Raw genomic sequence first — 13,275 nt, 5'->3', positions numbered from 1 at the left:
ATGGTAATGGTATGTAATTATTAGTGTGCATCACTGGCAAGTAAATGTTTGAGCATACTGGGATAAGGCCAAACAAATAAAAATCATTTGGTTGTCCTTGATTGCTTTTCTGGAGTAGGGGCGGGCGGGCGGATTTTTTTGTGTGTGTCTTTCGTTTTTTGTTAATGTTTTTTATATTTTGTATGCACAATGAATATCAAGACCAACACAGAAAGTATTTTTGGCTTTAAAATACAGCACTTTTTAAAATGAGTTTAAAGAATGCTCAGAACCTGATTTAAATGAACGGCATTATGACATACACGTAGAGAAATAAAAATGGCAATTTAAAGGTACTATGTCCCATTTGCATGCAAAAAAAATGAAAAAGTTAAATTCCAACTACATTTGAAAGATAATACTAATTTAGAACTTCCCTAAATAGGTGGGGCTTGAAAATGTCTTCAAGTGGGAAAAATAACGACTATTAGTTGTCAAATCGACTTTAGGGCTATAGAGCCCAAATGTAATAGTCTTGATTTTCAGACAATTGTACCGAACGGTCATACGTTTTATGCTGCGCAAAGATTCAATCAATTTAATCTTGGCCATCACAAGAAGTGGGTTACTGATGTAGACAAATGCTCATGTACCCTTTACAACTCTTTTCATGTATGTTATTACCAAAGAAGAAAAAAAGCCAGTCAGTCACTCAATAGTGTCTGACAGTGAAGTCTAGCAAGTAAACGGGTTTCCTTGCATAATTTGAATATGAGGACACTGCTAACGTTTAAATCTCACAGATAGGACATACATGACATATTCATAATTCCTGCAAAGTTCTACAGCATTTGAGGTTGGCTGCAAAAGGGACATAGTACCTTTAATAAATACAGAATTGCATACTGAAAGACAAAAATGGCAACGGGACGTATTTTGATCCTTACAAAATGCATAAAATGGTATTTTAGGCATTTAAAATTGCCCCTCCCAAAAAAAAAAAATAATAATAATAAATTAAACTTTAAAAAAAAAATTCGAGCTGGCCGAGAATGACGAGCAAGCGATCAAAGAGGACAAAATGATTTTTTTTTTGGGGGGGGGGGGGGCTTAAGAGTACAGCTACAAATTCTGAGAGGATTTGGATGGGTTAACACTCTCTCATTAGATGCAGGATAGCTGTTAAAATTTGTAGGGGAGGATAGTGTCAAGAAGGGTGTAGCCACTTGCCAACCAAGTAGATTGATAGATTCACAATTAAGACCGCCCTCACCGGCAAGCTGTGACAAGCTAATTTTGTCCAGCTCGCAGGTTGACATCTTTCAACGAGTGCAGCGCAGCAAAACGGCAGCCACCGAAAGAAATGACCAAAGTGGTCCAAACTATATTGTAAATTCATTCAATGAGATTGATTTTTCTCATATATAGGCACAAGTGACCAAAATGAATCAGCGCAAAATGTACCTAGGCTGAGCAATTCAAACTTTCCCCACCAAAGACTTTGATTGAACCTCCTTATCTCCCAGGGTTATAACAAAGCTACAACTGATATTTATGTGGACTTTTACCCATAATACATCACATGAAATCGACTATACAGTTGTCGGTAGATGGCGTTGTGGATTATGAATCCCCCCGTATATATTGCATCACAATATAGATACCACATTTTAGATAGGCCTCCTGAAACCCAACTTGAATACTTGCAATGTTATAAATCCTTCATATTATTCCAATGCACTTTTTAAAGTTACGATTCCAAATTCAATATATCAAATTATTAATTAATTATACAACAATCACAAAAATACACCCCCTTCAACAACAAACTTAATGAATGATTGGGTCCCACTTTATCTCCTCCCCCTCAAAAATAAAAAAGCAGCGCTTGAAATGGAGTTTAGATCATTTCCAATAATTGATTCTGAAAATTTGAATTTATTCATTTCTATGCATAAAATATGCCCCTCATAAAAACTCAACAGCAACAGTAAACTACCGGTATTTTCATGTTGTGAAATGAATCCCTTCCTTTCCAAAACAACTTTTGAAACAACACAACACATTGACTTTAGTTTCAAAATCTAATTCTGTTTGATTAGGGCTACTTTTCAGTCCTACTTAGCCATCCAGAGAATTAAAGCAATAAAACCCACTGACAGAAATATACTTAACCAGGGTAACTTCGACATTTCCTTGAATTAACAGTGGAAATTTTAAAAGATGGATTCTTCAAGAGTTTGGGTAAGATATCATCTGTAGCCCTGTCTATTTGCTTTTTCACTGACTCCCACTTGCATCTAGTAAGCTCTTATCTCCATTAGAAGGTATGTGCATGTGTTACTAATTGGTACTGATGACAGCATGTTAGCAAATTATGCCTCCTTAAATAACAAATGTCAGCTAAGCATGAATGTGCTGTATTTCATCTACCTAAAAATTATGTGCAAGAAATAATCTTCAACTCAGACCCAATAGGCTTCCATCTAAAGTCAGCTCTAGCCTTTCGGAAAATACATATTCAGGTTAATATAACAGGAAAATATTGAGAAAAAAACATTCTGAGAGAAAGAAAGAAATAATATGCATGCCATCTATCTAAAGATCTATATCTGATGAATGTGGGTTTTTTGTTGTTGTTAGCTTGAAAACATAAACATTCTATTTTTCAGCAACTCCATAGATTTCCTATTTGAGTTTATTCCCCAAACTATGTTGTAATGGTAACAGGATATGAAAGTAGATTATGTAGAATTGTGTATCACAGTAATCTATTTCACTATCTACTTTCTTATTCATACTAAATCACGACTTATTTGGTTAATTCCTGTAGAATTTATTCATTTGCCTGAATAAATATATAGTTATTATGTATTGCAATGAACTTATGAACACACATTCAATGCTGAATATTCTTACATAGCTATTTAACTATATGAATGCCCTACTACTGCAGGCAAAATCATCCCACCCCTCCTTTCCTACATGCTACATGTATAATAGACATGAAGCCTCAGATACAATACGTTTTGTTAATGCATCACAACTTAAAGTTGAAATTCAAAGAAAACCCCAAATATGTCAACTAATGTATGACTAGAAACTGGTAATCTAACAGATGGCCATCGTACAAGTTATAGGTCAACTACATATCGGGTGATTTATAAAAAATACAAATACAACCACCTCCATAGCAGCTGGGATATACCAGAGATTCGCCGGAAAAATAACAATGTTTTAATGACGTCACTATATGGACCAACACTGCCCAAGCAGACGACATCCCATAGAGAATGAACATAACTGCAAAGCTATTATTTGTCAAATTATAATGAGTTTAGTGTATATAAATGTAATGGCATGTCAAACCATTCAAAAGGGGATATGACCCAATTCTGATAACTAAAATCTTTTGCTTGTAAATACACAGGATTGGGGTTAATTAACAATCAAAGAAACCAGACTTTCAAATTGAAAACCCCCTGGAATGATATTAAGGACGGCATTTGTTCCCTCTTGAAACGCCGAACATACCCCGATGTGTGCAGCTGAATATACAATGGCGTCTAATTTTGTTTACAAGCGACAGATTCCTTTATTTTTGTATCGCTGGATTTGTCATCAAAATAAAACCATGCGCGGGGTTAAGAGTGAGGCAATAAATTATACATTTAGCCTGACGGTAGTGAAGTAAGAGAAAGGACTCAAGAAAAGATGAAAACACCGGCACTGAAAATGTGTGAGATGTCATGGGGCATCGTCTGCTTGTGCAAGTCATGTCCATACTGTGATCTCACACATCTCAGTAGCGTTCGGAGAGCTCTTCCGGTGCTATGCCGGGGCTGTATTTAAGCGTTTTGTAATTTATAATAATCGTTACTTCGAATATTTCCAAGCATTGAATTTTGATAACCTTGTCGAATCAAAGTTTCAACTTTGCAATAATGAAAATAAATTTAGTTTTAAAATCAATGAATATCAACTTTAAAGGGATAGTTGAGTTTTGTTGCAGAGGGCACTACACATATATTTTTGTGAGATAATTAAAAACTGAGTGTCAAATTTGAAAGAATATTCAATTTAAGTGACAAAATCATCTTTGTTTGATCAAAATCGGTTCAGAGACGGCTTAAATATCCATAAATACATGTATATCCATTTTTTATATTTGTGGTGCCCCACAAATATTTGGTAATTTTGGACCAGCCGTTGAAAAACAAGATAGCGCCTTATACGTTTTATTCCAGCCAGTGCCAATATTGGCTTTGTGTTGGTTATGAAATGCACAACCAGCCGGCCTGTGTATTTTTTTTAAAGTGGAGCTGAATTGGTATGATCGTATTCAATCTAAATTCACACATTTTGGGGTCTAAAATTACCTTCATAGCAATTTTAGGTTCTAAAAGGGCACTAGAAATTAAAAAAGAATAAGAGCAATAACCATGCACTTTGAAGGCATTTGCGGTCTTAAACAAGAACTCAACTATTGTTCAGGTTTCATGAACTCACCATAAGCAGAATATTCTGCTTGTCAACAACACATACAAAAACATCAAAAACACACATCGATCTTTTCCCACCATGGTAGGAAGTACATGGACGTAAATAAATAACCGTAAATCGAGACCGAGAATTAGAAAGGTGATGGTCGAGATCGCGACACATACATGTACACAAAAATATCATAGTATACATTTTCAAAAAAGCGCATGTCCCAACTTGACTTGTCCTCCCGGGGTCAACGTAGCATGCGCCTGAATTAGCCTGTGGAACTGTGTTTACAATGAGCATTTACGATGAGCATTTCAAAACGCTCATTCTGCTTTCATAAGTGAGCATAATCACCCCCCTATGACAGCTCATACATGTATGGAGACTTACATGTAGGTAGAGAATGGTCATACGTGCAAAAGCCTAGCAGTTATAAAAAAAAGTTTCTTAACAAAAGCTCTTCACAAAAGCTCTTCAATAAAGCATTTTTCATCAAATCTCTTTTAAAGTTTATCACAGCTCTTTTGGAGCTTTTCAGTACAAACCCTCTCTCCCAGTCCTTTTATTTCCACTGTTGCCTAGATCCCAAAGGAAGAGTATAGGACCTACACAGCTTATCATTTTTTATATAAAAGCAAAAAAATACCCTATTTGTTTTTTTACATTTGTTTACAAGAACATTAAGAAACATTACATACATGTAGTTGAATTCTGCCCAAGATTTAGTTATGTTATTGGATAGCATTGACTGAATATAAGAAATACATTGCTTGAGCTAAAATCACATCTCCATGAAGAGCCAGCCAAGATTATGATTATCATCATAGCATCATTTCAGGTCAAACTTGTTTCAAATTCTTTATTATTATCATAATCATCATTCATATCAGACACAAGTTCCTGGATTCAAGACAAGTGTACCTAATGTAAGAATACAACTTCCTTGATATGTATTTTCTTCCTTGTGCACTAATCCCAATATTTCAGTTCATGTACTATCATGAGTTCAAGTGGGCACATTTCATTTTTTTCTAAACAAATTTACACAACAAAGTCTCTTAATTATTTTTCAGTTTCATGCAGGCTCGCCCAAATTGATTTTAAATTTAGATTAGATTAAACATACATGTATTAAGCAGACTAATTGTTAAGTGTATCAAGATACATGAATGTTATCGGGTGAAGTAGACCCACAAAAATAATCATTTTTTTCATTTTTGTTTTCATTACAAAAAAAAGATCTACCACCAGTAATCTATGGGGACAAATATTGTTTTTCACTTTAAAACTGATTTCATGCTAGGAATAACATTACGCAAATTGAATAAAAACAACTAAATATCAGGATATTGCATATGTTTTCCTTCCTATTTGCAAAGTAAAGCCTGTATCACAAAGTAAAATGGTCATCAACTGACTTCACTTTACATTTTCCCTTATATTGCATGACTAATAAAAATCATGAATTAGCTATGCCTTGAGAAAGTTGAAGCAATCTTGTAAATTGTTTATTTGGGTGAAAACTGTATTAACACAATGCAGGTGCTCCATCACTGTAATTGTTTATTCAAATGTGAATTAATTCATGTTAATCTTCTTCCCACTAGCTCACAACGAAGCATGCATGTAATGAGATTTGTCAGCATGCACTATATCAGTACTAGCATCTTTACACTGAGTGAGAGTCTCATCTCCTCTCTTGAAAACTTATTTCTGTTATCTATTCTGCAAGCCATGACGACAAGAATATGAGTCAGAAAATATAATTCACATACATTACACATGCATGATGCATATAAATATTGCATATGTACAGTATGTCAAAATAATATAGTTCTGCTTGTCTTATGAATAGAAAATTTTATGAAAACTAAGACTGTTCATTTGAATCGCAGATAATTGTTTATCATCCAGTGACCTACAACATAAACCTAACACACATTTCTTTTCTACATATTACTAAAATAACCAATAGACTTTGATTGATATTTAAAATGCACTATAAACAAAGCATGCCTTTAATTTAATCAAGGTGATTCTGTTCACAACTACCATTTTTTTTAAATATCCTTGTCAGTCTTTTCATGACCAATGACTAAAAGCTCGTATGAATGAACTTGCAACGAAATTTTATCACTTTCTTTTATGTAAAACAAAAAAGAAAATATGTGAGCAACAGAAAATAGAATATATCTGTGAAATGGTCCTTCTTAAGGAATTTACATCCTTTCATTTCAAAGAACCCCTACAACTATTTATTTTTAGTTTTGCCATTTCAAGAAAGCCTTTTTAGGTCCCACGTCCATCAAACAAACTTCAGAAGGCTTGAAAATGATAGCTTGGTAAACAAACATTCATCTTAGGTTCACATAAATTGATCCAATATAATTGAGAATCATCTGCGCAGCTTCATTCCAAAGGCACATGACATCGCAGAAGAAAAAAAGCTGTGAAGATGGCTGACCACTAAAAAATCCCACAAGCTATGAGAGAGTTTCTTCACAGCAGGTCCAATTGCATGCATGTCTGTCTGCCTACATATAGGAATGCATGTACATGGACATACTCCATAAGTCCTTATAGTTATACATGTAGATACCATGATGAATGATTGTATTATAATCATTCATATTGTTCTATCATCCCTATATAGGAACACAGTGAGAATGACTTATGAAATATGATTCAGTGTGTCCAGCCCAACGAACAGACGACAATGTAAGGGAAAAACTGAAAAGTGTAATTCATCCCTAAGAATCACAATGAGCACAGTACTTTAGGTTTGTTGTACTCACCTGAGACCGGCCATGCTTAGTGCTGTATAACTTCCTGGTAGCTAAAAATGGGGGGAAAGTGTTCAATTATAGCCAGAGGGAGTGTGTGTCTGCTGGTATAGAGATGAAGAATGAAGCACCATCTGGTTGTGTGCATGTGAGGTATAAAAGATAAGGCTGGTTAACTAGCTATAGCACTGGCTGGATGCTGGCTGGCTGGCTTGATAGGATGTTTCAGCTAGGATGGGTGTTTTCTGACCTTGTTGGTGAATGTGTCACTCTCCTTCCTCAGTCTGACCTTACATGACCTCTCATGACCGTACCAGGTCACCACAGATGGTGGAACACTTCCTCTTTCCACAGACAACAAAAGCAGCCAGAAGAAAAATCTTGGGAAATCACTTTTCCACCTAAGCTTGATGTGTGTGTGTGCTAGGGAGTGTGTATTATGCGAAGGCAGGGTAGGAGTGTGAGAGAAGATTAGACAAGCATACTCGCGGTTCTCCACCCTTCTTAGATTAGGCAAGACATGCTCCCAGCTCATACACTCAAAACCATTCCTCAATCCTTAAAAAGTCTGACTGATATAACATCAAATAATCCAAATCTCTACACGGTGACAGAGTTGACAAATAGATCCTCATACAGGCAACGAAACAACTCCAATTCCATGTACCAAACAGTACATTATACATGTAGGTATCATTTTTCCTGTGAATCAAATGCTGGTGATTATACATGTATAGTGGAAAGCAGCACCTAAAGGAAAGTGAAAGTCTACCTGACCTTGCAAACATGCTGGTATAATCAAGGAGGATATTCCTTGGTATAATGGTATCATATGAAAAACAGACTACAGAGGTACTGGGTCAGTCTATAAGACATGGGGTGGGGTGGTAAATGGAAAATCAACTTTACAGATAAAAGATATTAAAGTACATGAACCGAAAGAATGTTAAGTTTGGAGGGAACAAAACCTTAGAAGGGGGACGGAAGAGGAATAGACAATCTGAAGTAGACATCTGAAGACTAGAAGATATCTAAAGTATATTACATGTGTATATAAATCCAATTATTATATTGACCGAACTGTAAACAATAATCTTCCTAGACTTCCACAACTCACAAAGAATAAATCAGATAATCAGATGAACTAATGCAGGATGGCAGTTTGTTTCTAGATGTATTATCATTACCAGTAGTTAATTGTTTAGAAATTAATGTTGAATATCTACTGCTGAGAGCCAGAGGGTGTTAATTCTGTATTCAAGTTTAAAGTCCTTCTGACTCTTAACAGGGTATGTTTGCTGTTAATTAACCTTTCTAATTGTCCAAGTAACTTATTTCCATAATATTAGAATAGATAAACTAAGTAATGTCTGATTTCAATATAGTACAAATATTGATTTTAAACAGTTCTATTAGGGCGAACAAAAAGAACTGTCCTGTTACTAATTTCATGGTGTAGGTTATTTACACACAGTAATCATGAATTCCACTAAATATGCTAAATATTCATTTTTTACTATTTCTAAGAAATTTCATAACGAAAACTGAATGTTAAAGAAAAAGATTATCTGATCTCAGACTGTGACTCAACTTACATTCAGCCTTTTCTATATTTATGCATCAAAGAGTAAGGAAGGCATTTCCTCCTAATCAATGTTTTGATGATAGATTCTTACAAAACGTCTTCAGTTAAGACAGGGCTCCGTTCACACTAATGTTTTGGGAAGGGGGTCAGGATTGAACTTTTTAGAGTCTTTATGCATGAGCCTTTTTTTTTCTTCTTTTTCTTTAAATGTTGGGATCCAGACTAATTTTGGGTGTGAATGTTGCATGTGCCTGTAAGTGTTGAGCCCTGCTTAAATTTTCAATTGCATTTTCTGATATGTATGCATGATGGGACGGCAGTGTTATCAATAAGATTAATTTCAAACAAAAAAAACTATTCAGATCTCTGTTTTCAGAGAAATACTTTCTCAAATTTGTTTTCACATGAGCACTAAAACAGTAAAATAAAAATCCTGTGTCATTTATAGGTATTATTTGCAGCTTAAACTTTCAGAAATTTATTATTTTGTAAGGTTCAGCTAATTCCTTGTTAAAAAAAGGTTCAAATTATCAATATGAAGCTCTGACTTTATGAAACCTTACAACATCCCTTAATAGATATTTTTCTCAAATTTAAATGTACACATATACACATAAGTTTCTTTGAGATATTTGAGTCCAAATTTAACATGCTTTTGAATTCACAATATAACTACATGTACATCGTCAGCCTTATGCCAAAAGGGCCTTAACCATTTTTGGCCATTCCGAGATAATCACATTTTAAGTTTTGGCCTCTTTAAAAATCGATAGTTTGTGGTAATTTTTTTGTTTTTGAAGTCAGTTTTGATAAATATGTTCAGTCATTAAGTTTTTCATGAAATGTGTTAAATTTCTTTTTAAATATTCAGAAGTTTTCATGCTATGTGCAAAAAACATGTTAGGGGCTTTTTGGCATATAGCTTGAATGTAGCGTATTTATGCCAGGATTAAGGCCGTAACCTACACGGCATTATGCTAAAAGGGCCCTTACCCGCCGTTATAGTAGTGAGCGCCCTTCTGGCATAGAGAAATTTTCTTGTTTCGCGACACCTTTGGTTTGCCAGAAAGCCCCTGCTATGGCTACTGGTAAAACTGATTTAACGTGATATCTGAGTATTTTTATTAATATAATGCAGCTTTCAGTGAAGTACTTTTTTAGAGATCGTACATTTAGGACACCTTTTTTGTTGTTTATTTTCATTACAGTCCCATATGTTGACATCTGCGTAATCCATGAGTCAGTCGCATTTCATGCATCCACATCTTACTTAGATCTCACTCAGAATTCATGAGCTAAATTCACGATATATACTTACAGTGATTATTTTAAGTATATTGTGTCTTTTGTAGACTAATTGTATTTTCAAATGGTGTTTTTACTTTCTATTGATATTTATTGAATCAAATAGAAATAACTAAATAATCTGTCATTGATACAATAATGTTGTATATTTGCCGTGTAGGTTAATGCCCTTTTTTGCGTAAGGAAAAAGATGAGATACGCGTTAGGGCCTTTTTAAATTCATATTTATCTTAATAAATAAATCGAACTTCACCAAGTGAAGCACATCATTTTAAAGAGAATGTTGAAATCTACAAGGTGATGTTAATAACTCAATAACCCCAAAATCAGGTTAAGGCCCTTTTGGCATAAGGCCAACGACATGTAAATTGTAATTGGCCGTATTATCATCTCTATTTGTACGTAGGCATGCATGACAAAAATGAAAGTGTATACATGTATCTCTATCCTCTTTTACCCAAAATTATGCAGGTAGTTTGAGCAAACTCTTGGAGCCAGAAAAACACTACAAGTACCACAGCATAAGCATTAGAAGTTAGACAGTAAAAGAAATAATGATGGGGGATAAGGGTATGGCTCCTAAACTCGAAAAATGCCTCTGTAAACAGAAAACAAGCCACCATGAACAAATAAATCAACTTAAAAAGCCCTCTCTTTTCTTTTTTTCTTTATTCTGGTAGAAATTGATAGCCTGCATCAGAATCCGTACTATAATTCTATACATTTTTAGAGTTATCTTATTTTTAGCTGGATCTTTCTACACCAAAAAATTCATTAAGGGGGCCTGTCTGGTAAAAAAAAACAGAATCTCATTTTTAGTTTTTAATATTTAAGTGATACTTGTAAAATTGTTTTAAAAAACAGTCAACATTTTACCACTTTTTAGTGTTGCGATGGACCTCTGGATGTAACTGACAGGTTACTAATGTGTTTGCTGCCATCTATTTGCCTAGTAGGGTCCAGGCATTTGTGTACAGATGGAGGCACTCTAGTGCAACTGAACTGGTGATTGCAGGTCAATTTATCCCTTTTTGGATCAAATTTATTGTTGGAAACTGTGTTAGAATTTTTGACAAAAATTGCTATAACTTGAAAAATATTCATGAGAATTACTTCAAAATTGGCAGGAACATTTGTTTTCATACATCAAATAATCCTATGATGGTTTTTGCACATACAATCATACATACCTCACAAGCAAAATTATTTCCAAAAATCATTCTAACTTCTGTTTTTTCTTTGAAATATTATAATTGCATGTAAATGATGAAAATTATGGACACGGTTTAATATGATTTTTTGTGCATACCATGTTCTATCAAAATCACATCAAAGTGCCTTGATATTGTAATTACAATTACAATTACAATTACAATTACAGTAGTAGTTGTACAAAGAACGAGGACTAAAATATTTTTTGAATATATTCAAAAAATATTTTTGAATATATGCATGTCTTGAGGAGTATGCATATAATTTGCATATTACCGTAAATGAGATAAATAAATTTCTCAAAAATATTTTGATTCTCCACTGTCTCAGCTTTCCAGAAATGCATGGTGTACATGTATAGGAGCTTACTTAATCAAGTAATGATTTATTCAGAATTCTTTGTCAACTTGCATTTCACTGTATTTTACCAGACTGGCCCCCTTAAACAATTCACAATGTGCACTCATTATAGTTCCAACACAGTAATCATTGGCAAGCTAATTTAAACTTGCCCTAAGTCACAATATAGTGAATTTCAGTTTCAAATGAAAGTCCATGCTTGTGGACAAATGGCTGAATCACTATGGTAAATGCCTGGCCCCCCCACCCCGAGAACGGACGGACCCCATGCGTGTTGCCAAAATGTCCTTTTCGTAACAAAAGAAAAAGGTCGACCCGTATTGACTTTACACACCGGACTTTTGCTGAAAAGGGGGGGAGGGGGGTGCTGAAAAAGGCTTGTATACAAAAGAAAAAGGTCAAGCCGTATTGACTTTACACACCGGACTTTTGCTGAAAAGGGGGGGTCGGTTGGGGGTAAATGTAGAGGGTGTGTATGAGTGTATGACTGAGAAGACTCCTGTTACATTATACCGGTAAGTGTTCCAAGAGCACCAGAAGAATATTTAGGGTCACTTTATATTTGCAAGAAAAAAACGAGACTTGATGTACTTTTGAAATAAAGGTAGTCTCTGGTCAAAAGTGCTATCAAAATGCACATAACTCTAATGTCATGTCTAGCAGGACACTGCAATTGGATCATAGGTTCGATACATCGCAATGATGACAATTTTCAAATATTATATTAGACAAACTACAAAGTGAAATACATGTACAGATGTTTTAGATTGATAATGCTATTTGAAAATGAAGTTTTATATATCATGACAATTTTTGTGAATACAAATGTTATGTTAATTGTTTTATATGATGATATATATTTCTGTACAATGTAAAAAAATGCACAATTCAGCAAATGGCTGCTATGCATTATCTTTTTAATTCAATGCAATTCATTTTATTTTCACATTTTAATGAAGGCAATTATTGAATTGAATGAATTCAAAAGGAGAATTTGGTAATGATGAAACTGAATTGCAACAGATACATCAAACTAGTCAGCCTCCAGGTAACACATTTGAGGGCACTTTTTTTAATGAAATCGTTCATCTGGAGAACAAAAGAGTCATGATATAGTGAGTATAACATTAATGTATTTTTGAGAGAGAGACAAGGGGTTGAGAGGGGGGTGAGAGGGGGGGGGGGGTGAGAGAGTATGAGTATTCCTTGGATCAATGTGTGCGTTCAACCAGCAAATGAGAAGGCTCTTCAGTGTGCCAAGGCCTGGCAGAGTATTTAAGGACACGAAAGAAGAATACAAAGTGTATATATCCTTTTCTTGAACATGATATTATTTATTTTTGGTGCTTGATAATCTTTATAGATATTTATCACAACTATGAAATTTTAGATGGTTACCATTTCGTGTTTTTTCTTTTCTTTTTACTTTCTTCTTTTTTTTCTTCTTCATTTTCATTTTTTTAAATTCAGTTATGAGTTATGAGTTTTTGATCGATCGGGTGGGTGGTACATGCACGACGTTACTTTTTATAGGCTCTAGTAAGCTTGGCTTGTTAGAAC

At 34.5% G+C, this 13,275-nt stretch overlaps 1 protein-coding gene across 1 annotated transcript in view; it reads right to left on the bottom strand.

The window, feature by feature from the left end:
* LOC590989 (unconventional myosin-IXAa) overlaps window positions 1-8,173 on the bottom strand; it is a 128,364-nt gene extending 120,191 nt beyond the window's left edge. The window contains exon 1 of the mRNA XM_030976739.1: window positions 7,266-8,173. The gene's annotated coding sequence lies outside the window, so the exon portion shown is untranslated. The remainder of the gene's footprint in view (window positions 1-7,265) is intronic.
* Window positions 8,174-13,275: the final 5,102 nt, after the last annotated feature.

The sequence above is a fragment of the Strongylocentrotus purpuratus genome, unplaced genomic scaffold (genome assembly GCF_000002235.5).
Source record: "Strongylocentrotus purpuratus isolate Spur 01 unplaced genomic scaffold, Spur_5.0 spur5_scaffold_9, whole genome shotgun sequence".
NCBI lineage: Eukaryota > Metazoa > Echinodermata > Echinoidea > Camarodonta > Strongylocentrotidae > Strongylocentrotus > Strongylocentrotus purpuratus.
The sequence above is the reverse complement of the archived record's forward strand: the minus strand, read 5'-3'. Positions and strand labels throughout refer to the sequence as shown.